We start from the raw sequence: 24,471 nt of genomic DNA on the forward strand, positions 1-24,471 counted from the left end.
CTCGGTGGTCATCCTGGCCGCAGGGTCACCTGCTGTTTCGCCGCAGGTAATGGGAAGTGGAAGTGCCTCCCAGAGCCAAGGGCTCTCACTCCGCAGATTTTCACCGGGGCGATGGCCCAGGCCAGACTAGGGAGCAGAAGTAGGAAGAAAATCCATTCCAGACCCTCACTGGGCCACCAACTCAGAAGGCGATGTGCCAAGCTACTAATTGTCAGGGCCCGGCCACCCTTCCTGACGGGGCTTGCACAAGGCAGACATTGTTCTCAGCCAGACCTCGCCTCAGAAGAGAAAATTCTACAGCATAACTGTGGCCAGACTTTCTCTCTTGTCTGAGATGCTACATTGCTGTATCTGTGTCCTCCGTGTATCTGGGAAATCTTACATTTCTCTCAACCCTGTCAAGAAAAAGTCCCAGCACAAGATTAAATGCATTGTTTCCCGGCTCTGAGTGAGAAGATGTCACCTCGTCTACCTCCCGGAACTGAAAGAAATTGTTCCAGGAAGTTTTCTCATGAAAACCTAAGGGAGACAAAAGGAAACCTTAATTTTTCATGATTTATTCTTAAATCTTAATTTTCACACACACACATTATTTTGCAATCATAAAAAAGATGCCTAGAAGAAATAAATTTACTTCACAATTTCACATAAAATTATTATTATAAATGAATTTACAGATATTAAATACAATGCATGTGTTTCACTGAGTGCCGAGGGAAGTGGTACCATTTAATTGAGGATTTCCTGTGCTGTCTGGAGCTGAGAATAAGGGGTTGTATTGTGGCCTCCCCGCCCTGTTTTCCCTTTCCCTCAGAGCCTAATATATCAATCAAATAAAATTAGTGTAATTAGGACGTTGACTAAAGACAGAAGGGCTCTTCCTTGTAAATTTTTCAAATGAAAACCCAAGCACCATTCTAAAGCAAAAAATTCTTTCACTGAAATTAAACAAACATGTTCATTGTAACTTTAAGGAACTCAGATAACTTGAGATTCAGATTCATTCAAAATACAAAAGAATTTTCAGTGGATGAACACAGGCTTTGATTACGCATGATCTGTTTCCTTCCAAGCAGTACCTATGTGACTTCCTGGCCTGTGCCCTGTGTCTTTCTGATGGTGCTGGCTCCCATCCTGGAGCTCAGCCCAGCTCTCCCTGAGTGCAGGGCTGGGTCGGGGGGTGCACATGGCAATGATGTGACCACTGGCTGGGCTCGCAGAGAGCTTTCCTCTTACATCGGCCTGGAGAAGGTAGAACACTACTGTGGGAAGCTTCCCTCTCTCAGGTCTGCAGTAACCTCCAAGCAGAGAGCAATTTTAAGAGAGTGGCAGGAATTAGAGAAGGTTGAGTGGTGAATAGCAGTGGAAGAGATGGATAGTCGGAGGGGCCACACACTCTTGGCTGCCAAGGAGAGAGAGCAGGAGCAGCTTGAGGGGGATGCTAAACCATAATTAGGTTACTTCAGGTTTGGATGAATTTAGTATGTTTATAGCCTGAGGAAAACAGCCAGGGAAGATGAGGAGCTCTAGTTTTATTTATATTCCTCCCAAATTTCCACTGAGTTACTTCGGATTATAAAACACTTGATCTGTTATTTACCTAAGTTTATTTTTAAGGCCAGAAATCTCTTTTAAGTGAGAGAATGAATCCAGCAGATGGGATCTCCATGCACCTCACTACCAAGACTGCAGGTGCTAGGATCTCCGTGGGCCAAGTAAGAAGACAAACTGAGGCTGTCACTCAGCGGTGAAAACACCACAGGCCTTAGCTGTGGCTTGTAGCAGGATTTAAAACGTTTAAAAATGATGAGGGACCTTCCCCATTTCACTACTCCCTGTATGTAGGTGCTTTCAAAAATGCCCGCATTTTTCTTAGAAGATCACTCAGTATCCTTTTCTGAAATAAATAAAACAATATAAAGTTTCTTTACAAATCTTAAGTTCTTTTTGTTTTCCAAACACTGCTGTAAACAGACGAAGAATTAGTGGATACTAACTGCCTAACTATATGTTGATAGTACTAATTGTAAGAGAGCCTGTAATTAATGCTAACCAGTTGCCAAGGGATTTTCGATCTATGATGCCAGCTGGTTCACGTTGGTTAATGGGAAATGGCTCAATGTCCCTGCGAGAGGTATTGGCTAGTAGGAATTAAATCCTTGTTCTGCTGCAAAGTGCTTTATCTAAACTCACTCCATTCTGTGAGGTGAGCACCACCGTGTCCACTTTACAAAGCAGAAACCAGAGGCATAGTGGCCATAAACACACAAAACACACGGCCAGCTGGCAAGCATCAGGGCGGGACTCCAGTACAGGCCTGGCTGGCCACAGAGTGGCCCCGAACCCACTACTTCTGGGTTCTTGCCTTGGCAAGGAGGGAAAGGCAGTTAAAGCACCAAAGGTCATGCTGTACAGTAGCACAAATGGGCTTGTCCCAACAGGTCCCCTTTGGGACAACGACCCTGTCCCAGTAAATCTAAGGGTGTTCTCGTCCAGCCTGGTGGGGCTCCTTGGGTCTGCTGAAACCTGTTCTTCATGTAACCTGATCATGAAATTTTTTTCTTTTCCTCTAAAGTTTCACCTCCTATTTCACCTCATATGTGTCAAAATGCAGCTAATCCAGAAAGATGAGATCTATGTTCTTTCCCACATCTGATTGTTTCATTCTGTTACTTCAAAATCTTTGTAATCTTCCTAAATCCTATGTCAGATCCTTGATGACTAACACCCAGGTTACCTAACCCATATGATCAAATGTATCCTGTTTGTTCTTTCAGATTCAGATCAATGGTGGAATTAGGATTGGATGGGCTTCATTATGTTTCCACACTGTGGTTACTTGATAAAAATTTAAATCTGGGGCTGTAATGTTCAGCATGGTAACTACAGTTAACAACACTGTGTTGCATCTTTGAAAGTTACTAGGAAAGTAGATCCTAAAGGTTGTCATCACAAAAAAATGTAACCTCGTGTGGTGATGTTAACTTAATTTATTGTAATCACTTTGCAATAAATACATACATTAAATCATTATGTTGTACACATACAAGTAGTCAATGACATCTCAATGAAAAAAATTAAATCTGCCTCTTTAAGTTAACCATGGCTATCCTCTTTAGTGATAGTTCAATAAAGATTTGCTAAATGAATGAACAAAGGTGCACTAAGTAAGCTTTGATACAACAGCATACTTCAGCTGAAATGGCACTCCACAACCACAACATGCTGATAAATGCCAGCACTCTGCAAAATCTAACTTTTCTGTTACAGAAAACAGAAGCATCAATTGCTTTAAGTCATTTTTTAACTTCATAAAGGAGATAAGGACAAGAAACTTTTGCACATTCTGACAGAGCAGTGAAAATGCAATTTTTAGACTTTTGCTACCAGACCGGCTTTTGCTAAAAATGTGTTCAGTCTCCAGTCTTCATGCACTTCTTTGTGCTGTCAGGCATGGAACAACTTACCCATGAAAACATAAAGCTCTTCCCAAAGAATGTTCTCAGAAATTCTAAAGAACTTGAAAGGAGCATCCTCAACCCTAATGTTCTGATGGTTTCACAACTCTTCCACTGCTTCCAAGTTCCCCTGTCCCTAATTTGTTCTGGGGAGTTTTTGTTTGTTTTCACTCAGAGGGTTTTCTCAACTGGGCTCTATCGTTCATGTCAGCAAAGAGAGAGTCAAAAATATTTTTACTGGGTGCCAAGAAAGTGGTAACCACACACACACAAAATAGAACTGTTCTCCTGGCTTTTACTTCCACAGACAGCAAGGCGAATTACTTGCAGGCTAGCTGCAGAACTTATAAAATAATTCTATTCTAGGTAGGAAAAATATTAGTTCAGTTATCTTGTCTTACCTACATCAGCAAAGAGAGAGAGAAACCATCCAGGACTCAGTGGGTTTCACTTCTGGCAGCTCCAGAGTGTTTATATGGAACACGTCTTACGAAAGTCTCATTGGCCAAAACGTACCCACAAATATGTTTTGAGAAATAAGCTATAGAGCATGTACACAATATGACACATAATTACTATGTAGGGAAATCAAACTGCCACGGAGAATGTTTTGCATTTGCAGTGTCAGTGACTGGCCTTGTGTCTCTCCTTTTCCACGGCCCCCACAGCTATATTAATTCCTGCAGGGTCCTCCCCCTGCTTAACTCCTTCCTTCTGGCACTGTTTTTATGGAATCCACCCACCCACCAGACAGGTAAAAATGTGTTGAAATGATTCATTCTTATATTGATTGAAGAACTACCACTTGTGAGTACTGCCTAATGCTACTGCCCACTAAGCATTAGTGGATGAAGGTGCTTAGAGACCTTGCAAACCTGAAAGGAAAACACCAAGCACAGCGTGGTGCACACAGAAATGGGGGCCGGGCAAAGTGTGGGGCTCTTTCTCAGTCACAAATTAGAGGAACGGAATCTGGACCACGGCTGTTATTATATCTCTATGTTTGTGTTTCTGTTGTTTGCGTCTCATTTCTCCTCATTTTAAAAAACATTTTATAAAAAAGTAAAAAGAGACACACTGACCTGCCTTCAGAGCAGCAATGCTGGGGGTCTGACCAAATTCTATGTTGCAGCCAGATGTGAAGACATTCAGTCAGTCAGCCTTCACATCTGGCTTCACACACAAAGGGGTCTGTCTGTGTATCTGAGAGCAGAGCTTTATTTATGAGTTTGCAAAGCACGCAGTTATGAAGACGTGTTTCCTTCTTGAATGACGGCTCTTACAGAATGAATCTTTAATTTTTGAAGTGACTGTTGAAAACTGTTGAAGAAGAGGAAACTTCTTTTTATATTGAAATCAATCACCATGCCCTTTATACAGTGTCAGGCACTACGTTAGATATGAAGGAATGCATAATGCATAGTTCTGCCCTCGAGTAGCTGACATTCAAGACGAGGGGATGGGTTAGCAGTCAGTATCTGCATGTGTGTGTGTATCTGGCTTTATCCATGATTTAACTCTGACTTATTCAATATTCTGTTCTGAATAGTCCTGAAGTTCACATTTTGAATACAAATTCCTTTATAGCCTGAGACCAAAAGAATGTTTTCTTTTAAAAGACAGATATACTAATTGTTATATTCTGCACATTTCTTGAATTATCATTTTTTTTCTGAGAAGTTCATGATCACTTACTCACATTTTTTTGGTGTGGGTCATAGTAGAGAGGGATCATTCCTTTTAGAAGGTTTGACTACTAAAATTCTGAGAACCTTCATACTGGCTCCTTAGCTTATGGCTGCAGCTTTCGAAGAGAGAAATGAGCTTGGACACGTTAACCTGCATTGGGGAAAACCCGTTTGGCATAGCAGGCAGAAAAGGAGAATCCATGCTCTGGAACGAGCAGGACCTAGGAAAAGAGAAAAACAGAACAGGATAAGTTGATATAATTAATACCTCTTAATGAAATGAATGTAATGTAATGAATCTCAGATTGAGATTCCAGTAATTCACGAGAAAATTGATCATAGATATGGCATTAGGACTAATTTTTCTTATGTTATTTATGTTTTTATGCTATGTTTTCTACTGTTAAAAATGTTAACATTTAAGGATACACTAGATCTCATTTAATAATTTTTACATTTTAGTAAGCCTAAAATTACCCCAAAATAAAACCTCCCAAAACATGGAAAAGTAGTAAGTTCAAATTAATGAAGCCAAGATCTGAATCCAAATATGTCTGAGCCAAAAGCTCTGCATTTCGACCTACATTACTCTGTCTTTCTGACTTTATACTACACAATTCTATTACCACCTGTTCTTTGCTAATTATGTTTTCTGCCTGCACCTCTAAATCAAGGAAACCAAACTTCTAAATCACGACCTCCAGTTATTTTCATGACTATTTTGGGATCCCCTGCCTTCACTTACCACTGAAGCTGATTTACGAGACTCCTCAGAATAATTCCCTACAACCTTGAACATAGTCTTAGTTGTCTATTACTGTGTAACAAGTTTTTCATACATGTGGTGGGTTAAAATAACAATACTTATTCTGTTCTCTCTGTGGGTCAGGAATTCAAGAGTGGCTTGGCTGGGTGGTTCTAGCTCAGCGTCTCCCACAAGGTTGCGGTCCATATACTGACCTGAGCTGCAGTGATCTGAGGATTAAACTGGGACTGAAGGGCCTACTTCCAAGATGGCTCACTTCCGTGGCCGGAAGCTGGTGCCGGCTGTTGGCGGCAGGCCTGCCTCAGTTCCTCTCCCGAGGCCCACACGGAGACGAGATTCCCCCAGAGCAGCGGTTTCCCACCCTTCTCGTCTCATGGCACACATAAACCGAGTACTACAATTCTGCGGCACACCGAAAAATCTATTTTTTGCTGATGTGACAATAAAATAGGTATAATTTTCATTCATTCACACAGGATGGTTATTGTTGTGTTGGTTGTTGTCATATTTTTATTTGACAGTCTAAGGGAAAAGAGGTCAGTGCCTCTGACTAAATGGTCAGCTATTGCATGTTTTAAAAATTCTTGTGGCGCACTGGTTGAAATGACTGTCCCAGAGGAAGTAATCCATGAAGAGAAAGCTAGGTGGAAACTATCCATAAGAAGACCTAGTTTCAGAAATCATGTAATATTACTTCTGCCATATTTTCTTTGTTAGAAGAAAGTTACTAAGTCAGATCCATATTTAAATAGAGAGAAAATTATACACGACCTTATAGACAGAGGGAGTCATGTCAGAGAATTGACAACACATCTTACAACCACCGAATGTGGGTTGTGGCCACTGGCTCATATCCCATTTCTACTTCATGCTATGAATGTGTCTGGCTATGGATTAATATTTCTAATTCCTGAAATAATCTGCTTCAAGAATTCTTTCCATATCTATGCCTAAGATTTGACAAATCCTCTGACTAGAATTCTTTACTGAATAACTAACATCCCAAGGAATCCACTTAGAACAAGGGGGCATTTATTAGCTTGGGCAACCCGAGGAAGTGTTGACCAACCCAATCCCAGGACAAGTGGTGACCCAGAGAAACAAGGGGAGCTGGGACTGGGATCCTAACAGGACTACCCCGCCACGCCCTGTCTGTGCTCTTCTTGGAGTGTCAATATCGATCTTTCCCACTGTAGAGAAATTTTCATACCTGGATACCTACACCTTCCCAAGTTACATGCCACAGCTTCTGCCACGAGGGCGGGTCTTACACCAAAGAAGAGCCTGGGCGGCCCACTTTCGGGACAAAGGAGGGGCGGGGTCTTGTAATTCGGTAGTCCCTGAGGTCAGCTTTCAGAGGTGCCTGGAGGAACTGGACGGCAGAAGTGGACAGAGTGACGAAGAGACAGACGCAGGAGCCCTTTACAGAGCTCCTGGAAAAAGTACCTCTACTGCTAAGGTACTGTTTCTACCGAAGTTAAAAATAACATTTTATTTTTGTTTATATTCTGCATAGCTTATTTACCATCAAAATAGCGACAGAAAAAACATTTACATGAGTCCATATACTTTCTTTTGATGAAGCTCATTTGCGTGGATACCCACAGTCATGTTAGCATTAACGTTAATATATTTAGATGAGAACAACATGGTCAGTATTCTAAGTTTTCATTCTAAGTAATATTACATGATTTCTGAAACTAGGTCTTCTTATGGATAGTTTCCACCTAGCTTTCTCTTCATGGATTACTTCCTCTGGGACAGTCATTTCCAAGCAAGCATTTAAGGACTGCTTCTAATCTTTTGTCAGTAATGCAATACATTTTCCCCCTTGGGCCGTTAGCAATGTAAGAGACACTTTGCCCTTATTTTCATCAATGACAATTGGCCCACATTTCCCAGAAGGGACCATGAGCAAACTGGTAATACCCAACTTCCAAGAAGTAAAGAGTATCAAACTTTTACAAAACAATAATTCTGTTACTAGTTGTGTGCAGAGTAGATGAAGGGAATACTTAGAATACACACCAATATACCTATTTCCTTTTGAATTCTAAATAGTCAGACATCAGTGCTCGTTGTATAAATAATGGTTTTCAAAGCAACAAACACACACACCACATACTTCACAGTTTCTTTAAAAAGTTATATTTACTTTAGACATTTGACTTTGGGACAGACACTTTCTTCAGCTCTTGTTGTGGCCAGGTTCAAACATACTGCCCCTCTGAAATAATTATTGGTCAATCTTCAAATGGGTAGCAGCTGTTTTTAGAGATCTCCATTTCATCAATTCATCGGAACAACTTTTTCTTACTCCCAGCTCTCAAATGAGCTTCCCAACATCTCATCTTTTATTCTGACCTCTCTACAAATTCTCCAAAGATTCCATTCACATACAAATGCTACTCTGGGTTCATCCACTTTGCATTGGCATTGCAGCTTTCATTTCTGGTCCATGTTTCTGGTAAAGCAATAGTTCTCCCTTAAACATGTCTTCTTAGCAAACCTTGCTTCTTTGACACCCCACACCACCACACTGCCTACTTCCTGGCTCCCTCTGCAGACTAACAGATGTGTACAAGACAGACAGGACTTCTTTTGGCACTTCCCACTTCATTCTGTGGTCCATGGGATCTTCTAGCTGCTGATGGCTCTTTCTTCCCCCTCACAAGTTTACATTCCTGCCTTCCTCCATCTCAATCAGAATCTTAAATAGGAAAGCTATTCACTGATCTGTAAGCCTGGGAATAATGGACTAAAAGGGGAGGAATGGTAACACATAGCAGAAATATCCAGAAGGTCCCCAAACTTTTCAGAAAGGTGACTTTTAGCCACTGGAAGACACCATGTCAGTGTGTTAGGCCTTGGCATAGGAGGAGCAAGTCCACATGAAGAACAAGGTCAGGAGCCGTACACCTAGCTCTTCAATTTCCTGTCTTACCTTCTGCAATACTTCCTGTTGGAATCTTTGAAACCATTTAAGGCCTCTTTCATCACCCTCTGCTGAGATGATCTTTCTCCAAACAGCCTGAGGCATATCTGCAGCAGTTGTGCAGTAGGGGCAAGACTCTGAGAAGGCTGGCCCATCAGCCAGAAGAGCAGGCTCCTATCTTCAACACTTGGCCCTTCATCTCACTAAAGAAAAGCTTCGATTCCTTAACCCCAAATGGTACCACTCCTGACCAAGTTGTCTCTCGGCTGTATTTCATAGACAAGACAAAAAAACCCTGCCCGTATCTTAGCACACATTCAGTTGCATCCTCAGCTTCAGCTGCCAGCTTCTCCACTGACTGATCAAGGCTGGGGGCTGTAATGAACGCTTCACAAAACTGGCCTTGATCTGGTTAATGTTTGGGGTGGGAGGGAACTTGGTGGTCACTTCCTGTAGCTGTTGGTCAAACTCACAGAGATATTGCAAGACCCTGAACAGTGGGAGGTTGCTGACTGATTGATCCAGAACCTTCTCTCCAGGTCTGACTCAGGAATAGAGCTCTATGTCTTGGTCAGAGATTTAAAATAAACAAAATTTCTCATTCAGTCATTGGTTTATTTTTATTGCATTGAATGATACCAGGTATTCTGCATGGTGCTTACAGATGAGCTCCAGGAGGACTCAATCATCGAGCTCAGACCGGCCTTCAGGGGAGGGAGGAGCTTTCCCTGTAACTCTCAATTCTTCCACCAATTCTTTCAGGTCAAGGGCTCCCTATGTTCTTCTGGGGTCTTCTGCCCAGCATTCTGCTCAGGGTCTGTGGGCTCCACACTGGCAGCCCACCTTGAAACCAGCAAAGTGCCATGTTTAAAGACAGTTTGAGGGGGGAAAACACAAGAAATAACTTAAAAATGGGAAAGAGAGGTCACCTTCAGAAATTATTTTTGATCATGTCAGATACCAAACAGGCTTAGTTCCAACTGAAGAGATAAACCTGACCCTTTTCCTCCTACTATTCAACAAACCGAGGATGTCCTCTTGGAAAATCTGGAAAGCTTATTGCTTTGGATTAACAGTAAGGAAATATAAGCCTGTGTCTTCCAAAACCTAGCCTTGGGGGATGACAGCCTTTCTGTGGCCCCACCAAATATGAAACGTTCTAAAAGTATAAAAATTTTTTCATACAATGTGGCTTTAGTCAGGGCGTTCAAAGTCAGCCTCATCCATTTAACCTTCAGGTTTTAGCACCCCAAGCTAATAACAGGAAAAAGTTCTTTTTCTAAAGCCACCGAAGAATACACATTAGAGGACGGTTTAAAAGAAAATATGTTCATAGTAACTATCAACAATTCCATATATGGAACAGTCCAAGACACTTAGATAAAATTAATCAAAGAAAAAATGTGTTTTCATGATTTCAAGGAGGTTAGAATGTCAGACTGAAAACACTCACAAGGACATTCAGTGTTCGGTCCTCTCTCTTAAGTGGCCCTCAGGGTTTGGGTGAAGAGGGTAGAATCAGGTCAGGGAAATCCTCTTAAAGCTGTAAAGACAGAATTGCTAGGATGTTGTCTAGAGTCCCCAGGGAATACCAGAAGATGGGACCAGCTTGTTGATCAATTAATTAAATAATCATATGCTCTTTTACCCAAGGTGTTACTTCAGCATAGTTTTGAAGAATATTAGTGACTTTAGCTGGTTTATAGGCTACAGATCATACACGTGAGACACTGTTTTAATTGTTTTCCACATCTAAATGAATCTGAGCATGAAGATGGTGTTGGAGAGCTTCAGTGGTAAGAAGCCATGGGACAGAACCTAGAATACTTACAAGACCTGAAACTTTTGGAAATAGATATGAAAAAGAAAAACTCAGCCAAGTATGAAATTACTTTGCTGTTATTGTTGCTGTTTGCTTTTGTTATTTCAGGTATGTTCAATTTAATGTCATAACATGATTCTAGGGACATGGCTAGGGACAGGCCTGGACTTCTCCATTAGTCATTCCTGGTATCGATTCAACCTGAGGCTGGGTACAGGCTTGGTGGTCAGGACCATGCAACACAGTTTTTGTACTAGCTCACGGATTCTCTTGAACTTGAAGGGATTGATACATACACACACAAGACAATGTACATAATCGGTAAGATAACTGTGTTTCTGGTGACACTGGAGGTCTGCTTTCCTCTGTGGTTTTTGTCACTTTCACATGCATAGAGACCCTGGGCAGTGGAGGGCTACTTATTTGAAATGCACATTTGGAAATCTCTCTTTCAGAGAATGTGATTCCATTGGCAGTGAGTAGGGAGTGGGAACCAGGAAGATTTTGAACAAGCGCACAAGTGGCTCTGATGCACAAGTTTTGACAGACCCCACTTTGAGGAATACTTTGAAAGTCTCAGAAAAAAAAACATGATGGAGAAAATAGTCATCAAAAAACTTAGAAGGAAGAAGGAAAGGAGAAACACAGGATCCACGGCCAATAGGAGCCCAAAAAGAAATTCTATTATAAAGTCACACAATCAGTGGTAGAATATAAGGAGCCATTATGATTTCTTATTTAGTTATTATTTATTCTCTGCCCATTTTCATTGAAATGTCCAGAAAGCAAAAGGTAATATACATATAATTGGTAGAATCAAACATATTGCCTATTTTGAGAGAAGGCAGGTACCTGGGGCAAGGGAGAGGAGTGATGGAAAACATCCTGGTATGGATGAACGCTGCCTGGTATGAATGCCGCATGTTTTGCAGGACTCCAGAGCCTCTTCCAATTGCTTACTTATAAGTCTGCATTCCTGAACAACGTCATAGCTCCCAGGGGCTAGGGTTTATCTCCGGTGTGTGACTCTGACTGGGTCCAGCGTGCTCGGGGTAGGGAACACACAAGGAAATGCATCTGTACTGATAAAACATGATGTTTGAGGAGAAGGAAGGTAATAAAGAATTCATTTCAAAGAATTTCAATAAGAGAATTTCTGTTTTAGTTTTTATCGCTGAAAGCATTAGATCCAATAATTAAATTTAGTACTCTGTAAACTAAAAAGAGTTATTAGCAGTTTTTAAAGAATCAAGTAGTAATAAAAAGGATGGCATAATTACTTAACCACTGTTAACTTTCTTTTCAAGGTATCTATAGCCTTTCAAGCACTGAATCAAATACATAATCAGATGCATTCACTGCACAGAGCAGCATATAAACTGAATATAAATGACTAATATGAACAAAAGGTACCAAGTAATATGCTTAATACATTTTAACTAAACAAAACCTATTATTCCTTACATTTTAACACATTTTAAAAAATTAACATTTTAAGCCCTGGGTGGCGTAGCTCAGTGGATTGAGCACAGGCCTGCAAACCAAAAGATCACGGTTTGATTCCCTGCCAGGGCACATGCCTGGGTTGCAGGCCAGGTCCCAGCAGGGGCCAGTTCCCAGCAGGGGATGCACCAGAAGCAACCATACATTGATATTTCTCTCCTTCTCTCCTTCTCTTCCCTTCTACAGATAAATAAATAAATTTTTTAAAAATTAACATTTTAAGTATCCACCATATCACATGTTAAGTGAAAAAAAGCTGAGGATATACAGTATTTTTTTCAGTAGCATCTTCTTGGATTATTTCATCAAGGGTCACTGTATAATAAAGTTCCTTAAGTAGAACAGACTATACTTGATCGAAATGAAAGACAAACCGTATGAAAATATCTTAGAGTGAAAAAGGAAAAAAGACATCAGTAAACTGTTGCCTTTTTAAGCATCAGTTCTCCCTGTAATTCCAAATTCCTTTTCTTTTTTCTGACCCATGGGCCACTGAGCTGCCAGCAAGAGCCATAATCATGGGCAACACAAGCCAGGCAAAGGTCAAGGCAAGCATGCAGCCAGCATTGGCTGATGAAGAGCCGGCCTTTTCCTCCCGGGAGGAGTGGCTCCCTCTTCTCTGCAGACTAATGGAGATTTTATTTGAAAGCCATTTATGTGTGAAAGAGATGCAAATGTGAAGGGTAAAGCTCAAAGGAACATAGAAATAGCAACCACTAGTGTCATCCCTTAAATAGTAAATGCTCCAAAAAGTAAACACAGCATAATACCACCAACAGAACAAACGAAATGAGAAAGTCCAAGGTGGCCTGTGTCTCGGGTCACACTATTGTTTTAGAAAAGACTTTATGTAAATGAAATAATGATGATAATGCCTAGGTTGAGAATACTAGACACTCACCATTTCTGATAGAACGAACAGAGTTAAGTTGTGTGGGAGGTAAATACACCAAAACGTGCCCACCAATGATTTGAAATAATCAAGCGGAAGGGTTGGACATGGTTTTGGGGGACAGAGAATAGTACTCCAGGGTCCACTTACCCTCAACCTATTTTCAAAACCTACTATTAGTGGCAAGTGACAGGGGCAGGGGGTGGAATGGAGCAATATGAAGACTTTTTCCTTAACAGCATATTGGCAACTAATGTTATATAATTTCCTCTTACTGACCACAGAATAGCTGATCATTACAGCTTTTAGGCACTATGCATTGTTGTTGTCATGTAATACCATACACAATAGAGTTTGCCACATATATTGCAACGAAACTTTAAACAGCAAAAGCTAAGAAAATAACTATCTTTTGTAGAGCAATAGTTCAACAGGAAGAGAACGTGCGACTTTCTGTGGGCATTTACGGTAAGTGGGGAGCATGATGGTGATTAAGGGTACTCGAAATGTGCCTTTGTGTAGACAATTTTCAAATAAAGAATAATAAGTAAAAATATCATACATTACCATTTTAAACCACTCTATGCAAAGGTACTTATTTATACTAGTAATTTAAGTTTGTTTTCACAATTCTGGGTGCAAGTGTGAATTATGTGAAGGATTTCTTTCATATTTCTTTTTTTATTAAACACTTAAAATTTATTAAGCAAGTAGATCTCACATATTAAGTATTCTTTTTAAAAATTTTTTAAGTTATTTTTCAAGTACAGTATTCTGTCTTTTACTCCCATCCCAGCCCACCCCCCCATGCTCCCTACCTCCCTCCCATTTCCACCCCCCTTAGTTGTTGTCCATGTGTCCTTTATACTAGTTCCTGTTCTTTCATATTTCCCATCCTCCTTTTCTCTCTTAACTTGTCAAACATACAGGTTGAATGAATTTCATTGAATTACCCTCAACGCACACACATTAAACCTCTTCTGAAAAGGATCTAAAAAGCTAGACCACACTAAAGTTGATGGATACCAACCTTGATATCATACTTATTTCAAACTGTTGTCAGTTTAAGTTTTAGAAATCTTAAATCAAAAGACTGAATCAACAATTCTATAATGCAAAGAATTCCTGGGTGGCTTCTCCTTAAACTACACATACATTTCCTACTGGTTTCTCCTTGCCGCTTCAATTTGAACATTATAGCCATACTTTTTCACTTTTCCTCATTAAAATGCCAGTATTGTTGGGAAGGAACTTATTGTGCCTTATTTACCAATAATCCACGAGCTGAGTTTATATGATCTTTTCTTCTCTGAAAAGTAATCCGAAGTGGGTTTGTTAGGAACCAAGACTGTGAGAGAAGTTCCAAGGGCAAAGGGAAGAGGAGTTCACCCACTGGGACTATGACCACCAGGTACAGTGATCCACGTGTATGGTACTATGCTATACACAGTACTTCACTAGGTGACTCACTTAAGTGACATGATGGAGGTAGTTTCTCTGTTTTATAAATGAGAAAATTGAGATTCAGAGCAGTAAATCGAAGAGTTGAAGCTTGTGAGGGATAGAGGTTTCACCCAAAAGACGTGTAAAGTCACAGGCCTTGCTTTTTTAAACAGCCTAAAAATCTGAAGGCTGGGGGTGTGCAATCCGCACTGGAGGCCGACAACACAGGCCCTGTCTGTCGCCCTCAGAAGTGAACTTGAAGCAAACCTCCGATTTCCTGACTCCCAGCCTCATATGCCCTCCACAAGACCACTCAGCAGGCTGTTACTCAATGGTCAGGACTGGGCCTTGGTTCTTCTGCCCAGCCGCCCAAGCCAATCTCTGTGAGTCAAACCAGACCTTTAACATTGGTCTGGGGAACCAGAGATAAGAGTTGTCCTGGGCAGTGCTTCTCCTGGAAAAGGGTAGAGGAAGGGGAGCAACAGATTTGGCTTCCTCTTTAAACGCTCTTTAAAAAGTGCCAATTAATCCTTCAAGGCAACTGTTCTTACGTGTGCTGCTGAGACAGAGGGGCGTGTGCTGCCCTGGTGATAGGCAGAGTCCTCATCAGTCATGGAGTCACGGTCCTGAAAAGGACCATAGTTGAAGAGACAGACCATAAACTCTCACCAAAAGCAGGGGGAGGAAGAATTAGGGCTAAAAGATTTTAAATAAGCCATTGCATATAAGTTAGAAAAGTCTAGAAAATATCCAGTTTTTATTTATTGACGCTACAAAGCTTCTTCAAAATAGACACCCATCAATCAATTTCTTCAACCCATCCAGTGTTACCAAACCATCTAATCAAGTTTTTTATGAAGTACAAGTGCAGGGTAAACAAAGAGGCTTTCTTCTCTAACCAAACCATTTTCAGTGTTGCCCTGAAGTCAACCCTCCATTCTGGTCTAGGTGATTGGTGGAGATGCAGCTGACTGAAAATTTTCCTTTTGCATAACTTCCCAGGAACCCCACATAAATTGTCATTATATTAAGTGACCTGTACCTCTTTCATCCTTCTGACTCCAAGGATGCAGAGAGATCACTATAATACCTTTATCATTTTTTTACTGGAGTCTTAGATTGCTCTTATGAATTTGTACAAGCACATTATATTTTAAATATACTAACCATTATATGTTATATCTGTGTAGATATGTTTTCTCAATTCATTATTTTTAACATTGGTGATTTTAATGTAACCAATATAGTGATGTTTTATAAATTCTCCAATGCTTACTAAGCTAAGACAGCCCTTCTTACCCAGAGATAAGCTAAATATTGATTTAAAGATTTTTATAGCTAAATCTATAGATTATCTTTGTATATTTTGTGCATTTTCTTACATTTTATTTTGAAATCCTATTGGAATTTATTTTGCATTTGCAGTAATGATATAAAGAGATTCATAAGAAAACTTTTATTACTGGTGTTTACTGAGTAACTGACTCAACTTGCACAATGATTTGTGATGACAATTTATATATCATATATCAATATATATTAAAATCTATTTGGGGGACTACATATAGTTTTCCATTGATCTGCCTAAAACTTTTTCCATATGACATAATATGAATATTTTTATGTATGAGAAGCAAAGTTAACCTTTATTATTTTTTCCCAAAACTTTTAAAGACATATACATACATATCTTTATATATATAGTAAGCCCTCACTCAGTGTCATTGATAGGTTCTACGACTTTAATGAAATGTCAGGTAAGGAAACCAATTTTACCATAGGTTAATTGATATACACAAGAATTATTCCTACAGCATCTCATGAACCTTTTAAGGAAACAGTGTTGAACAAAACATTATTTGAGGGCCTACTGCATATTCTCATAATAAAGTCATGTATATATATACTCACATGGGTTCAGTTTATCTTTACAGGTATAAAATTTTTATCTAGGGGTAGGCCAAAAAGTCTGTTTAGTTTTTTGTAAAATGAAAGAGACCGTTTTCATTTTCACCAATAACTTCATTGATTTGGATATTTTGAGTATACTGGCTATTTCCTGCTATTGGGTAGAGGCCAGGGGTGCTGCTAAACATGTTCCAATGCATAAGACAGACCCAAACAAAGAATTATTTGGCCAAAACATTCCCATAGTAACAAGAAACATTGCAAACCACTTCTGTTTTGTTCTATCAGTCAGTTACAGCACCTTCTTCATACACTGAACAAATCTTTTTTTGCATTTCAGTTGCATTACCTTTCTTGAAATAATAAGTATAATATGCTGAAAATGTGGCACATTATATTTCATCTTCAATTTATTCCATTAAAATGGCTGCACAAACATCCACCAATTTTGATGGTTTTTAAAATGCACGCTGACATGACAGCTATCACAATACAATCTAACAAAATTGTTTTGAACAAAGTTAAAGATAACTGAGCATTTCTAGAGCCATCATATGGGAAAAAAACTAAATGAATGACTTGGCCAACCCAACATCACTTGATTTTTCATACAACAATATTTAAAAACAAACAAATTTAACACAATACTAACAATCCATAATCACTAACATTTGTTGAGAGTTTGCATATGTCAGATAGTACTCAAGGTACTTTATATGATGCAGTGGTTAATTTCACGTGCCAACTTGGCTGGGCCACAGTGGCCACCTGTGTGATCAAACGCTACTGTGGATGTTTCTGTAAGGGTGTTTTTGGATGAAATGAACATTTAAAGTTGTGGACTTTGAGTAAAGCAGATTTCCTTTCATAGTGTGAGTGGGTCTATCCCATCAGTTGAAGGTTTGATTAAGACAAAAGACTGACCTCCCTTTAGTAAGATGGAATCCAGCCATACAATGGCCTTCAGACTTGGTCTGCCACACTGGCTCTTCCTTGGGTCTCCAGCCTGCTGACTCACCCTTTCAGATTTCAACCTTTCCAGCCTCCATAATCATGTGAACCAATTCCTTAAAAATAAATCTTTCGCTTCTCTCTCCCTCTCCCTCCCTTCTCTGTCTGTCTCCCTTTCTCTCTTTACTCACACACATGTGTATACATACACACATATGTATATAGATATAGCACATACATATATGCATATGTATATAAATTTTATTATATAACATTTACACATTAATATTATATGTATGTATATATGTACATTCTACTCTGGTTCTCTAAGGCACTGTGATTAAAACATATGTATAAAGTCATTTGCTCATTACAGCAACCCCAAGGGGCAGGTAATTTCAGCATTTTAATTCTACAGAAGACAATACTGAATCTGGGAAGACTAAATAACTTGTCCAACACCGTTCACTCGGGTAGTGGCAGGGCGAAGACTTAAACTCATTGCCCACAGTCTTAACAATGCAAATATATTTTAAAAAACAAAACAATACTCTATAGTTCCTTATATGGATTTGATGCTTTTTAAGAAAGATCAGAATATTTCGAGCGTAAGTTTTCAGTGGTTGTCAAAAAGCAAATACTAGGAAGTTGTTTGCCTTCCTCGTTTTCATTCCCACGTGAGTGCTCCGCTGAGGTGTTCAGCAGCAAATCACGTGACGAGACTGCTCTGATGTTGACAGGTAATGGGTTTATTTTTGTTAGCTTTGAATGAATGAGTAAATATTTTTAGAACTTCTCAGGTTTAATTTTTAATACAGTAAATATTTATTGATATAATTCTCATAAACTAAAGCCCTTTGAGGTCCTAAATAATTTATTAATTTAAAGAGGTTTTGAGACCAAGAAATTTGAGAACTGATGTTTTGGAGACATTACAAAAATTAAAACATTTTGGTGAAGTGAATACTGTTATTTACCAGTTTGGCAGATCCTGTTTTACAGCTTTTTACAGAATTCTTTAATTCTTCCCATACTCAAATCTAGGTAGAAGAGAGGGGCAAAAACCTAAAATGTTGCCCACAAATATCTTAAATACTATCTTCATATTTTAATGTTTTTACTTGGCTACAGTCAGAATAATTTTAGGCCCTGGGTCTATATTCCATTCCTAATTTCTACCAATTTCATCCAGTTCCAATTGGATAAATGTCATCTTATCTTCTTCCTAATGGTGACGAAAAGACTAACAAAACATTTTCTCAAATGTCCCAAATGTCACGCAGTGGACATCTGTAAGAGCTCCCTGGAAATGTCTGCGGTGGAGAAAAGACCTGCATGCTGGCGCTCGGGTGCACAGTGACTCTGCACTTTCTGGTCCAGCTTCCTGTGGGCTGCCCGGGGGCGGTCCACATCCCCTGGGCATGCTCCCAAGGGTGGGGCAGCAGCCATAACAACCTCACATCATTTTGCTGAGCATTTCAGAGGAGCAGCAGCAAGAGCTAAGGCAGACTGAAGTGAGCCTGGCTCGTCTTGGGTCAGTAACCTCCTTTGGAGATACAGCTTGGCTTACCTCCAGGGCAGAAACGGGAGGGAGTTCGGAAGGCTCATCCTCCCCTCCATATCTGGCAAAAGTGTGTTCTCATAGTCCACCAAGGGAAATGCAATAGAGTCATTCCCTCAATGTTATGAGATGAATCAGTGAGATAAAAACGAAGGAATCTTGGGCTGACTCCCCTCCTTCACCACTGTTTGTGCAGTCTTGTTATGTCAAAATTCACATCACCTTTATTCCTTATACTTGTATTGAATGTCACCATCTGGACAGCATTTTCACATTTGTTACTTCTCACAGACACTGCGAAGTAAATCAGCAGGTATTGTTAGCCTCATTCCATGTATCAGAAAACTGAGCGGCCTGAGGCTGAGCCTACTGCGGCTCCCAGGCAGCAGAGCCAGGCCACTGCCAGCAGGCCCGGCAACGCTGTGGCTGGCACGCATCACAGGCTTCCTCATCACCTCGAAATTCCCTGACCACACGGGCATGTTCCACATAAGTGTCCTGGGAAGGAAGGTGAAGGGGCAAAAAGAATGAAGTGGAGATTGAAAGGAGGAGAAAAAATAATAAGGGGAAATGTATATACTTTCATAATACTCGTGAGGACTCTCATTTCTTAACAAACGATTCACAGAAAGTCAGAGATCCGCCTTGTCTGCCTCCAGAGCCATCCTTTGGATTAGTATAAAAATACCTGTTGATTCCAGTTTTTCTCCACAGGTGTCAGTGGCCAAAATGAATCCGGGTGTAAAGGAGATTCCAAGATTGGTGCAGAAGTCCTTCCGCATCCACAAGCGTGCTCTCTCTTACCCTCACTCTCTTTAAGAAAAAATATACATAAAGAGATTTATTATAAGGAATTGGCTTATGTGATTATGCAGGTGGGCAAGTCCCAGAACTGCAGAGTGAGTCAGCAAGCTGGAGACTCAGGAGAGCTCATGGTACGATGCCCACCTGAAGACTGGCAGGCTCGAGATGCAGATGAGCCAGTGTTTCAGTTCAAGTTCAAAGGCAAGAAAAAAGCTGACAGCTCAGTCTGAAGGCCATCAGGCAGTAGGAATTCTCCCTTACTAGTGGACAGTCAGTCTTTTTGTTCTATTCAGACCTTCAACTGATTGGATGAGGCCCATCCACATTAGGCAGGGCAGACTGCCTTACTCAGTCTACCATTTAAGTGTTAATTTCACCCCAAAACACTCCCATAGAATCCCCTGAATAATGTCTGACCACACATCAGGGCAACCCAGGGCCCAATCAAACTGACATATAGAATTAACCATCACAAAGGAGCCTGTTTTCTTGAGGCTCCTTAGCATGTATGGGCAGCGGCACTGGTTCCTCAACTCCTGCTGAACCCAGGATGGCCTTCTGCAAGGGACGTGCTAGAGTTTCTTCAACCATTAATTACTTTTACAGCTGCTGCTCTAAAAACAGGAGGGATAAAAATTGCACTGCTTGTTCCACTAAAAATGCAAAGAGGACCAGTAAGAAGAAATCCATAGACTCTGCCTTGCACATGAATCAACCCTTTTCTTCAATGTGTGTTTGCTTATTGAAAATACCTTACAAAAAGTGCTAATAAACAACAAAGTAGAAACATAAAAAAGTGCAATACATGAGGTAGGAGGTGAAATGCTGCTTGCCCAGTGAGGGTGAGGCCAGCAATACGCCCCCAGTTCCTGCAGAACTTCTAGGTACAGTGTCTGGAGTTCTCTTTGCGCCCAGACACATGACCACACCTCGGTCTTGGTAGAATGAGAGCTCATACTAAAAGGTACTTGAAAGAAAAACAGAAATACATTGCATCCTTGCTTTATTTTATAGGTTGAGATTGGTGCTCGTTACCTACACCAGGACTTGAATGCCTACCCCAAACAGCATTACAACCACATAGTCACCTTTGTTATTTCTGCCTTAATTCCCACTCTCTGTTTTCTAGTCTCTTATTTTCCACTCAGCATCAGCTTTTCAGAGCTGCAGTTTTAGGGCAAATCTCTCACTCTTCCCTCAGAGGGACATTTATTTACATAATCATTGCAGCTCCCAATTACTCCACAGACTAACTGCCACTTAGAATCCTCACAGGCCTGTTGTTGATGCCGTTCCAAAGTGGCAGCAACTTTGAGTGCCAGATTTGAAAAGATGTGTTTGAACATAGAGAAGGCGTTTTAGAAGAAATTAAACGTGAATATCTACTCTTCCAACAATGTCCTTGCGTGGGTTTTTCAAATGAAGAATTTCAGTAATGATAGGATGAAAATCATTAACCAAGGCAATCACCATATTTCGAGATGGTGTCTTTACATTAGCAACCTCTGATTTTTTATCCACAGGTTTTTTCATCTCTTTTCTGTTTACTTGAGTAAATAATAATTGTTCTATACAGTCAGACCTCTTTCTGGGATATGTCATAGCACTGACCATTCTGTTTGTGAGGATGCTCCTTGAAACTACTCTGTGTTCACATCTGAATTTAAAAAATAATTATTGGGTGGGGTTCAAGATTTTCTAAATCATATCAAATGATCAAAAATGATTCCCTCTCATAGGAAGTATGTTACATCCATGTTCTAGTGCATTCATACATCCCAATCATCTTCCTCATGTACAAGTCTCAAATAAAACCACAGCAACATTCTTACATGACAGTAAATTATAGCAATAAATAAGTTATTGTATGAAAGAGAGTGTCTAATTTTTCTCATTTCTCCTCTCAGTTATACTGATTTCCAAAGGAAAAATAATAATCAATGATCATATCTCATTATCAATAGTGGTTAAAAGTGTGGGCCCTGTAGGAGACGGACAGGAGATACCATACTGGCCTCACCATTTTTGGCTCTTTGACCTTGAGGAAGTTATATACTCTAAGCCTCAGCTTTCTCCCTTGCAAGTGGAATAACAATAGAGTCTAACTCATCGAGTTGCTGTGGGCATTACACAGATAATATATATAAGAAGCTCAGCACAGAGGTAGCTACATAAGAAGAGTTCAATAAAAAAGAGCTCTTACTCAAAAAATCACTTTTTAAAAGTCTCCTGAATCCCTTTTTGTGCTTTCACTTGCAGAGCGGTGGTGGAGAATGCAAGCTCACCAATTCCACCCATCAGTAACATTATGCGTGCCTCGGCATTGGGGAAGGGAGAGGTGGGAAGAACAATAACATCAGCATCATTTAGCCTCAAATGTAAATAGTTACTACAGGGATTAAAACAGCAACGTTTAAGATTAATACAAGAGAGAAAAGTGAAGTTGAGGAAGATAAATTTAGGCTTAGATTAAATTATTAACTATAACTTCTTGGTTACCAAAGGGGATTTTGTTATTGTTTGCTTATTTGTTTATTTGTTGGAACTAGTTCTCCATTATTATTATTCATCCTCAAAACCAGAGTCATCAGTTTTCCTTCCAGTCCAGCTCACATCCCTCAGGTCCTTCTAATTCCCATATTACTTCCCAGGCTGAGTTCTCATCCTATTACTTCTAGATTAATATCTAAGCTTTTAATATCTTCCTCTTTGTGTTAAATTCTGCATTCTGCCATCATGCTCCTCAAAAACTACTTTGTTAAATCTCTGATTTCTGACTACCTACATGGTAAGATTCTAATTCCTTGGTTTAGTTTTCAGGACTGACTTTAACCTCCTGCTCTAACTTCCTTCCTAGCCCCCATCCCCTTGATCCACACATGTCAGAGGAAAGCGCTGTAGCCTGAGAATAAGAAAGCAGACTCCAGAGCAGGATGTCTGGGCCTGAACTCCAGCTCCACCCCCCCACCCCAGTTTTAAATTCCACATTCGGATATTCTGAATTGTGGAACAAGCATCACACACACCTGCTGGAGGTGGAAATGGGGGCCTTACCCAACAGCAAGGGCGCAACCGAAACCTGCAGAATGGGCAGCTAACCTAATTTCCCTGTTTAAAGTAATCACCGAGGTGGAGGTTGCAAATGTTCTGTCTCCAGAGACACATTAGAGGACGCTGGCAGCCAAAGGACTTACTGCATCAGCAGAGGAATCTTTCATGAGTCCCTTAGCCAAACGCAGGACTTTTGGAGTGTCAAAAGAGGAGGGGTGTAGGGATGAGGAAAGCTAGAAGTGACGGGGCTGGGAGAGCATCGCAAGGGTGTGTTCATGTCTGCCCTGCTTTATGAGTTTGACCTTTCCTACAGAGTCTCTTAGAAAAACTTTGCAACTTTCCTATAGTCAGGCTATTATAAAATTCTAATAAATTGTGTTAAATTGTGACATGCTAGCATTACTAGTGAATATTTTTAAAGACTGTCCTTTATTAGTTTAATTTCTTTTTATGATTTTTTTTTGTCAGGGAAGATGAGACCTTTTTCACATATAATGACATTCTTATAACTCGTAATTTGGTTAATAATTACAGTAGAGGGCTTAATTTTTTAGTTCTAGAACTGATGTTTGAATGCTGGATCAAACCACTCATGGCTTTCCTGCAGCCATCATTCCTCCAGATCGACCTAACCAAACTTCGTTTAAAAAACAACAGCAAAAAGCCAGACACAAGAGTTTTATCAGACCAGCCATCTAAGTCATAGAAACAACTCATCACAGATTTCAGTGAAAGGAAAATCTTCATACCATTTACCTATTACAAGATACTTCATTAGCAAGCAAATATCTCATTTTTAAACTCAATTTCAATGCCTTTATCCTCATGATTTATGTCTCTTTGATGCCTAAATGGCCCACCCAGCTAATTTGGTCCCCAGCCAGGACACACTGTAAAACCCACTTCACAGCGCCTTGACTGATGCTCTACTTGGCAGGCGGTATTCTCCTTCTCTTCCCTTTTATTTTTTCTTGTTCCCACTTTCCCAGGACAGTGACAGAGCTGTGTGTGAAATGCCCAGATATGGAACAGAGCCACCCAGAGAATGTGCACACATACAAATGGGTGAGGGGTGCCCCAGGGCTGGGAAGTCTTTCTCTGTAAAACCTGAGGACAACTGGCCTCATGGTTAAAAAGCATCAGAACTCTTGCACTGAAAACCAGGCAGTGATCCAGCTGTACTCAGTTGCTCCTTTTCTTTTTGTATCCATTCTGAGAAGTTATCATTTTCATGAGAATGAGGTGCTTATTTCACCACAGAAATGTTAACTTTGGAAAGCATCTCTTTGTAGTTCTAATTTCTCTGAGGACAGTATTTTTCAGGCTTGTTTTTATCTTTTATGTTTGGACATCTGAATTCTAACTTCCTGAGGCTTATGATTCCTCAGCATTCTAACCTGCATCAACTCTGCCAGCCTCTGTAGCTAAAGTAAGAGTTGAAGTAATTAGGAGGCTAATTCACACCGAAACTTGTTTGCTCATTTAAAAGGCTCGTTTTTGCTGTATCTATAAAATTGCTTCAAATCACCACATCATTTTTCAAATGCTAACTTTTCTATACAATGCTACACCTTCTTGTTTTTCTGGCAGAACAGTGAGTGACTGGTCTAGAACAATGTGACTTAGTGTTATCACATCATTGTACCTCCTTTAACAATCCCTAGCATATGTGTATTGCACAAAAGGTAC

At 40.1% G+C, this 24,471-nt stretch overlaps 1 long non-coding RNA gene across 3 annotated transcripts in view; it reads right to left on the reverse strand.

The window, feature by feature from the left end:
* Positions 1 to 3,107: 3,107 nt before the first annotated feature.
* LOC119052786 (uncharacterized) overlaps positions 3,108 to 24,471 on the reverse strand; it is a 91,691-nt gene continuing 70,327 nt past the window's right edge. The window contains exons 6-9 of one of the 3 annotated variants that reach the window (XR_008391507.1): positions 19,616 to 19,740; positions 11,522 to 11,751; positions 5,158 to 5,367; positions 3,108 to 4,778 (exon numbers count right to left, since the gene is read on the reverse strand). This is a non-coding gene — a long non-coding RNA (uncharacterized LOC119052786). Of the gene's footprint in view, positions 4,779 to 5,157; positions 5,368 to 11,521; positions 11,752 to 15,263; positions 19,426 to 19,615; positions 19,741 to 24,471 lie in introns of those variants that run through there. The other 2 variants (XR_005083194.2, XR_008391508.1) reach the window with 2 other exon arrangements.

This window comes from Artibeus jamaicensis, unplaced genomic scaffold (genome assembly GCF_021234435.1).
Source record: "Artibeus jamaicensis isolate MK-2021 breed Jamaican fruit bat unplaced genomic scaffold, CSHL_Jam_final contig_387, whole genome shotgun sequence".
NCBI classification, from domain to species: Eukaryota; Metazoa; Chordata; class Mammalia; order Chiroptera; family Phyllostomidae; genus Artibeus; species Artibeus jamaicensis.